Source organism: Sander lucioperca, chromosome 19, assembly GCF_008315115.2.
Source record: "Sander lucioperca isolate FBNREF2018 chromosome 19, SLUC_FBN_1.2, whole genome shotgun sequence".
Lineage (NCBI taxonomy): Eukaryota > Metazoa > Chordata > Actinopteri > Perciformes > Percidae > Sander > Sander lucioperca.
The window spans coordinates 30,898,914-30,906,448 of record NC_050191.1 but is presented as its reverse complement, the minus strand read 5'-3'; the positions used below and the strand labels follow the sequence as shown (position 1 = coordinate 30,906,448).

General features: G+C 42.9%; 1 long non-coding RNA gene across 1 annotated transcript; it reads left to right on the top strand.

The window, feature by feature from the left end:
* The first annotated feature begins 1,203 nt into the window (after positions 1–1,203).
* Positions 1,204–2,629, top strand: LOC116045388. The gene is made up of 3 exons (XR_004103909.2): positions 1,204–1,503; positions 1,683–1,762; positions 1,901–2,629. It is a non-coding gene; the product is annotated as an uncharacterized LOC116045388 (long non-coding RNA).
* Positions 2,630–7,535: the final 4,906 nt, after the last annotated feature.

The following is a 7,535-nucleotide window of genomic DNA, read 5'->3' as shown; positions in this document are numbered from 1 at the left end:
TGACGCAAAGGGTTTTAAAGAACCTTTAGATATGATGTGGGACCTGCTGTCCTCTCTCTCTCGGCCCCCTGCAGGTTCGACTGCAGCTAACTCACATACCCCGCCCTATCAATTCCCAATGTATTCACACTATTTATCATATTAAAGTGAATATTCTTACATTTTCATGCAATTGAACTGTAAACATTTAGGTTGGTTTGGTCAGAAATTCTACTAGCTAGTGTTAGAATACATTTTGTGAAAGTGTTAAGAAAAGGTTTTAGAGTTCATGGTGCTGACCTCAGTGCCTCTGTTTCCCTGGGTTATGAGAGGCCATCTAGTTTTACAGTGATTAGACATTATAAAGGGAGTGTGAGAAAGATCCTCTCTGATCGGGGGAGGGAACGAGGCAAACAATAGTCAGCACTATGCAAGCTTTGTGACACTGTATGGGAATGACCTGGCTCTCATGAAAACTCCTTAAAGTTTGCTGGAGATTAAAACACAGGTGTTCAAAATCCAACAATAGCGGCTTGCTTCTTCTGAGCTGAGAATTGGAAGTCAAGGTCATGTTTTTATACAGTGTTACAAATTAGTCAGGAGCCGGCTGGAGCCAGAAGATCTGGACTGGATCCAAACTGATGAGAGCACCACCAGGGATGGGACAGAAATGGATAAATAGACAGTATCTTAACTTAGCAGCGCCTGATGCTAGGGGAAACTCTCTCGGTCCGTTAGGAGATAGACTTTGCCTTGTATCAGATCCATGTACATGTACTTGTATTCTGCAATATCATTCACTAAACTTGTTATTAACTTTAACTGGACGAATTCTGGTCTTGATTTGATTCCTGAGTTTTATTTCTCTGATCTACCAGTAAACGAACACAAAATAGTGACCAAAGAATTGGAGTCAGATTAAGTCTGGCCTTTTTAGGGCCAGGCCGGTCAAATCGGTCACATTTTAGATCAAAATCCTTCACTAGCTAGGCCTTTTACTTGAAGTGTGGTTAATGTTTCAAAATTCATCCATTACTTTAGCTAATCATTTCAACTGTTAGCTAAGTCAGTAGGCCACTTTTAGCTGTTTATTTCTACCCATAGGTTCAGGAAGTGAGTCCGGCCCCACCCCCTTCAACTGTTTGTAGCTTTCGTAGACTCACTTCCTGAACCTTGGTGATGCTGCCAAGTTTAGGAAGTGAAGATTTTGTAAACATGGTTTGTTTAAACAGAGCTAGTATAGTCTAGAACTATACTCCACTTCGCGTTCTGTCACAACTCCCCATAGCGTGTTAAAATACTCTGTAATCCCCTTTCCCTCATGGTCAGGTGCTTAATTGTCTTTCTTTGTCTTTCTGCAGCTGTTGGAGGAGGTGGGTCGTATCCACTCCACAGCGAGCATTAGCTTCACTGATAGCTTTAACCAGATTGTTCCCAAAGTGCTTGCCCTGGCTCAAAGAAAATCTCCACTAGCCAAACAGTACTTGGAGGCCAGAGAAGAAGCGCTCACCGAGGATCTACCAGGTACTTACAAAAAGCTTATGAGTGTACTCGCACAAATCAGTAGACAATTCAAAGTGCATTCTGAGATGATAATCAGATTGTGTGTGTGTGTGTGTGTGTGTGTGTGTGTGTAAGCTACTGGATGCCTAAAATTTCCTTCAGGATGAATAAAGTATTGATTTTTCTTGATTCTCTTCTAGGAATGGACTTCAGAGCGGCACTCATCCTCCTGCCAATCATTTTTAAAGAGAGTGTGGATCATCACATTATGATGGGAGAGGTATGCATCTCTAGCACTCTAGTGTTTTGATTTTTTTTATTTATTTATTTATTTTTTTGGGGGGGGGGGGTCCATCGACTATCTCTCTTTTTTGACCAAACGTGTTTGCATCCCTCTCTGCTTTGCTGTATTCTTCAGGGCGAACCCAACACACCATACCCAATTGTCCAGCTGACCCAAGAAGACTGGAAGTCCACATTTGGGGGACGAAGCTCCTGTTCCCTGAAGGTAGACAGGGTCGAGGTGTATGAAGGTAGAGGAAGCAACGATCTCATCGTTTTATTCATATTTTGTTTTCAATCTTGAATACCAACCCAAAAACAAGAACACTCTGACCTTCCTCCAGCGATGTATTGCGAAAATGAATGTGAAGGGAGACCGGCCTCTGCCGACGACTGTAACCAGAGTGATAAACCTCCTCTTCTAAATGCCTCGTGTACACCAGTGCCCTAAGTGCCAAAGAAAAACTTTTACTCTCATGAAGTTGGTCCAACATGTGGGACTAACTCGTGCTCATGAGGCAGGCTTCTCGATCACATGTGGACTCAATGACTGCCAATCCACTTTTTCCACTTACCCATCTTTCAGATGTCACGTTTATAGAAAACATAGAGCTTGCATTTTACCTACTGGTGATCCTGCTAGTGGGGAGCCTGCTAGTGAAAACCCTGCTTCTGAAGATGAACATGAGCGTGTTATGTGTGATAATGATGCAGATGTCCAAACCCCCCCTTGTATGGATACACTTTTATATAACTTTAAAAATAATCTTTGTAGCTTCATCCTAAAATGCAGGGAAAAAAACAATTGACCAGAATCTGTTCAGCAAGAAATACTTAGTGATGTAAACTTTCTATTTTGTTTTTTGAAGGAGAATTACGATGCATTTTTACCTTATCATCTTAAAGAAAATGGTTTTGATGTCAAAGGATGTCCTGAACTTCAGCAGGTTTTACACTCCAATGGTTTTTTTGAGGAAGCATCAAAAGAGTTCTCTTCTCAGTTCAAATTGAAAGAATACTGTAAGTCGATGTTAGACTTGACTGAACCAGTTCGATACACTTTAAGAGGGTCTACAGGACATAAAATAGGTAGCTTCTCCTATGTTCCCATTTCTGATGTTTTCCAAAAATATTGTTCCCATGAGGATGTATGGGATGACATAGTCTCTGTAAATACTGATGATGAACAGGTCTTAACTGACTTTTGTGATGGATTGTACTATAAAGAGCATCCTTTCTTTAGAGAATATCCAAATGCATTACGACTGCATTTGTAGGAGGATGAATTTGAGGTAGTAAATCCTTTGGGTTCAAAGAAAACAAAACACAAACTGTGCGCCTTCTACTACACTGTAGGTAATGTACATGGAAGGTACAGGTCTCAAGTGGAGCATATTCATTTAGCATTACTGGTGCGCTGTTCCTATTTAAAGGAGTGTGGCTTAGAAGTTATCCTAAAGCCACTGCTAGAGGATCTTAAAGTGCTCTCAACAGATGGGTTCACCCTCACGGTTGGTGGGGTTGAGCAGAATGTCCATGCAGCCCTAGCTACCATTTCAGGCGATAACCTTTCAGTTCACATGATTGGAGGATTCAGTATGTCATTTAACTCAGGAAGAGTTTGTAGACATTGTATGGGAACATATACAGATATAAAGGAGAAATTTCAGGAAGATAGTTATGTTTTAAGAACATCTGACATTCACCGGTATCACCTGGAATGTATCCAGCAAAATCCTGACAGAGTAACATATGGGGTACAGTGTAGTTGTCCATTTAATGTGCTTCCTTATTTTGATGTTACTAAGTCCTTATGTAAAGAGTAGGAGGGGGAGCCGACAACGCCACTAGGATTTTTTTAATATTGAGGCCTAGGACCTCTTAAAAACTATAAATATTCTAATAAAAAATTAAAACAGGTTCTTTGTACCGGGGGAGAGCAGTTAAAAAGGTGTATTTAAAACCAGTGAATAAAACCCAGTTTTGAGGAACAACAATTTATTATAGAAAAAAAAATAGAACAATTAAAATTCCTCTTTAAAAGAATTTAAAAAACAAAACACAAACAACTAAAATCAAACTAAAACAATGGCACAGCAGAGAGGAGTCAGAGATTAAAATGTCCGGATTTCCACTGGCAACCAGCTCCTTTACTGTTGGCTCTTCCCCTCGGGCATAGCCTGTGGAAAGAACTCAGGGCCAGTCAAACGTCCTTTTAAAAAAACGCCACAGTTGCATACTTCTCACAAACACCGGTCTTAGAATGGGACTTGCGCGGGAGGGAGGAGTTTGACCTCCTCCCACTGTTTGCCGCTAGCGTTCGGTGTTTGAGGTTTTTTGGATGTATCCTCCGGTCTCTGCGTCTCTGCGTCTTTCCGTCTGTTCGTCTGCCTGTCGTGTCCGCAGCTGCCTTTGAGGTTTTTTGGATGTATCCTCCGGTCTCTGCGTCTTTCCGTCTGTTCCTCTGTCTCTCCGTCTGTTCCTCTGCCTGTCGTGTCCGCAGCTGCCTCGCTCTCAGTGTCCTCCATTTTTCATGTGCTTCCCATGCTTGTCCTCTTTCGTGTCTCCTTTCTGTCTCTTTTTATCTAAAAAAAAACAGTCAATCACCTCTGGCTCCCAGGTGCAAGTATTTAAATCCTGATTGCTAAAATGTTCACTGGCGGAAGTAAAACCAACATTAAAAGCACACACACACATTTCAAAATAAAAGCATGCAATATAAAAACACAGCAACTAGTAAAAACACAACACTTCTAAGTAAAAGCATGCTTAAATAAAATCTACCTCCGCCCCGTGACACTTACCTCCAGACCTAATGCATGACGTGTTAAAGGGTGTCATACCTTTAGTTTTAAAACTTGTCCTGTGCCAAGCTCATAAAGAGAAACATATTAGCATACAAGAGTGTTACGTCCCTAATCTGTCTAGGGGTGGAGGACGCAAACAATTTAAAATAAACCCGGGAGGTCTGAACAAAGAAAAGATAATTTATTATACAAAAAGAACACAAGACAATCTTCAGAAGGAAGACGATTACAGGCTCTTAGTCACTGGCTTGATTTAGCTTCTCACAGCAGCACTCCTCAGCTCACTCTGCTCAAACACGGCTGGCTTTCACTGCAGCTTCCCCACTCTTTCACTCTCTGGCTTCCACTGAAGCAACCCCTCACTCTGGCTTGGCACAGCCATTTAACACCTTCCCTCATCAGCTTATCAGCTGCAGGAGTCTCATCACCAGAACACACCTGAAGAGAATCTCACACACACACACACACACACACACACACACACACACAGAGAACACAGCAAAACAAAACACGGCACGTAACACCCCCACCCATAAAAGGAAACCCCTCCTCTATATGCACGTCATCACGAAATTATGACGTCACTAACATGGTTCACCGTTAGTTCCACGTCACCAATACCGACCCACTAGTGTAATCAGAATCTCACTTATGTTTCTCAAACTTGTCTCACCCACGGGACAGTGCGTCAGCCACAATGTTGTCGGCTCCCTTCTTATGTCTGATGCAGATGTTGTAACCCTGGGCCAGGAGTGCCCAGCGCATCAAGCGCTGATTGCTGTTGTACATCTGGGCTAAAAAGACAAGCGGGTTATGGTCAGTGTAAACAGTGACTGGATATGAACTGCATCCTACATACACTTCAAAGTGCTGTAGGGCAAAGAGCATGGCAAAGGTCTCTTTCTCGATGGTAGAGTAGTTAAGCTGATGGCGTTTGAACTTGGTGGAGAAGAAACAAACAGGATGACACACATCCCCATCACCGTCCTGCAACAGCACTGCACCAGCTCCAGTGGCGCTGGCGTCCACCTCAAGCTGGAAAGGTCGAGTAATGTCAGGCGCAGCCAGCACAGGAGCACTACAGAGGAGAGACTTAGCAGAGTTAAAAGCATGGTCACACTCATCATTCCACACAAAAGGAACCACAGGACTACACAACTTAGTCAGAGGAGCAACTACTACCGAGAAGTTCTTACAGAAACAGCGATAATAACCTGCCATGCCTAAGAAACGCCTCAGTTCTCGCCTAGTGCTGGGCACTGGTAGTGATACAACAGCAGCCACCTTAGCGTCCACTGGCCGGACCTGCCCCTGACCAACCTGCTTACCAAGGTAGGTAACAGTAGCCTTACCAAACTCACACTTGGCCAAGTTAAGGGTAAGAGAGGCGTCCGCCAGCCGCCGGAATACAGTTTCCAGACTGGACATGTGACTCTCCCACTCACTGGAGTAGACCACCACATCGTCAAGATACACACTGCAGTTAGGTACATCTCCTAATACACGCATCAGGCGCTGAAAGGTGGCAGGCGCGTTCTTCATGCCGAAAGGCATCACGGTGTACTGCATAAATGCATCAGGAGTGACAAAGGCTGATACTTCAGAAGCTTGCTGTGTCAAAGGAACCTGCCAGTATCCTTTAAGTAGATCAAGCTTTGTGATACACACTGCTGGTCCAACCCTGTCAACACAGTCATCCATGCGGGGCAAAGGGAAAGAGTCCGACACAGTAACAGCATTCACTTTGCGAAAATCAGTACAGAAGCGAGGACTACCGTCAGACTTAAGCGCCAACAAGCACGGAGAACTCCAGGGACTATAGCTGGGCTTGGCAAGGCCATTCTCTACCAGATAGCTAACCTCTTTTTTCATGGCTTCCCTTTTAACGAGCGGACAGCGATAGGCATGCTGTTTAATGGGAGCGGCATCGCCCACATTAATGTCGTGCTCCAGCACACTTGTACGTGATGGTACATCTTGTAGAATACCAGGGTACCTGCCAAGCAACCTAATCACATCTTGTCTGTGAAGCGCGGAGAGATAGGACAGCTGCTGGTTGATTGTAGACAAGAACTCAGAGTTAGCTAGCCTACCACAAGAAATGACGAAACGTAAAATTTGAAGCCTTTATTTAATTTGCTACATGGTGTTGTACTGGATGGCCGGACGACCCTCCGTATATCATTAACAGATACTTTAGGAAACTCCAGCAAACACCTTGTAAACTTCATCTTTGCCATCATAACGGTCTACTGTCACTGTCTAATGTTTTCTTCCGGTAACCGGGAATGTCCAAATATCCTTACGCCAATGCGTGCATAGAGCTGCGAAGTTCGTGCAAGCGTAGAACTGATCAGGCAGTGCACAGAGTGGATTTTACAGGCGGTACGGATCGGGTACTGACAAAGGAATAAGATTTATACACACATTTTAATTTCCGAGTTCCATCTACAAATACATCAAAGAAAATCGGATAAAGAGATTGTTTTTCGTTTTCCGTTTTTTAATATCAAAACAAAAAACGAATAATGGGTTGTTTTCTGTTTTTTGTTTTCCTATTTACTAATGGTAATTGGGAAACTGGCCGTTTTTCGTTTTTGTTTTTTTCCTTTCAAAACGAAAATCCGTTGGCCACCAAGTACACGGACCGAGAAACCACCTGTTTTTCGTTTGTAGTTTCAAACCAAAAACAAAGAAACGGTAAAAAAAGAGCCGTTCTCCCGTTTTTGGTTTCTGAATCCAAAAACGAAAAACGACTAAACCAAATTCAAATAACGGTCCGATTTTGGTTTTTTTAATTCCTTTTTTCATTTCTCCGTTTGAATATCTACATTAAAGGAAAGACAAGTTGGCCAAGTGACCCGGAAGTAATAGTAAATATGGCCTATAAAAATAAAAGCCAAGCTGTTAGAACGGTCATAATATGCAGCACTAACGTTATACCAGAGTAACGTTAGAAGAAAA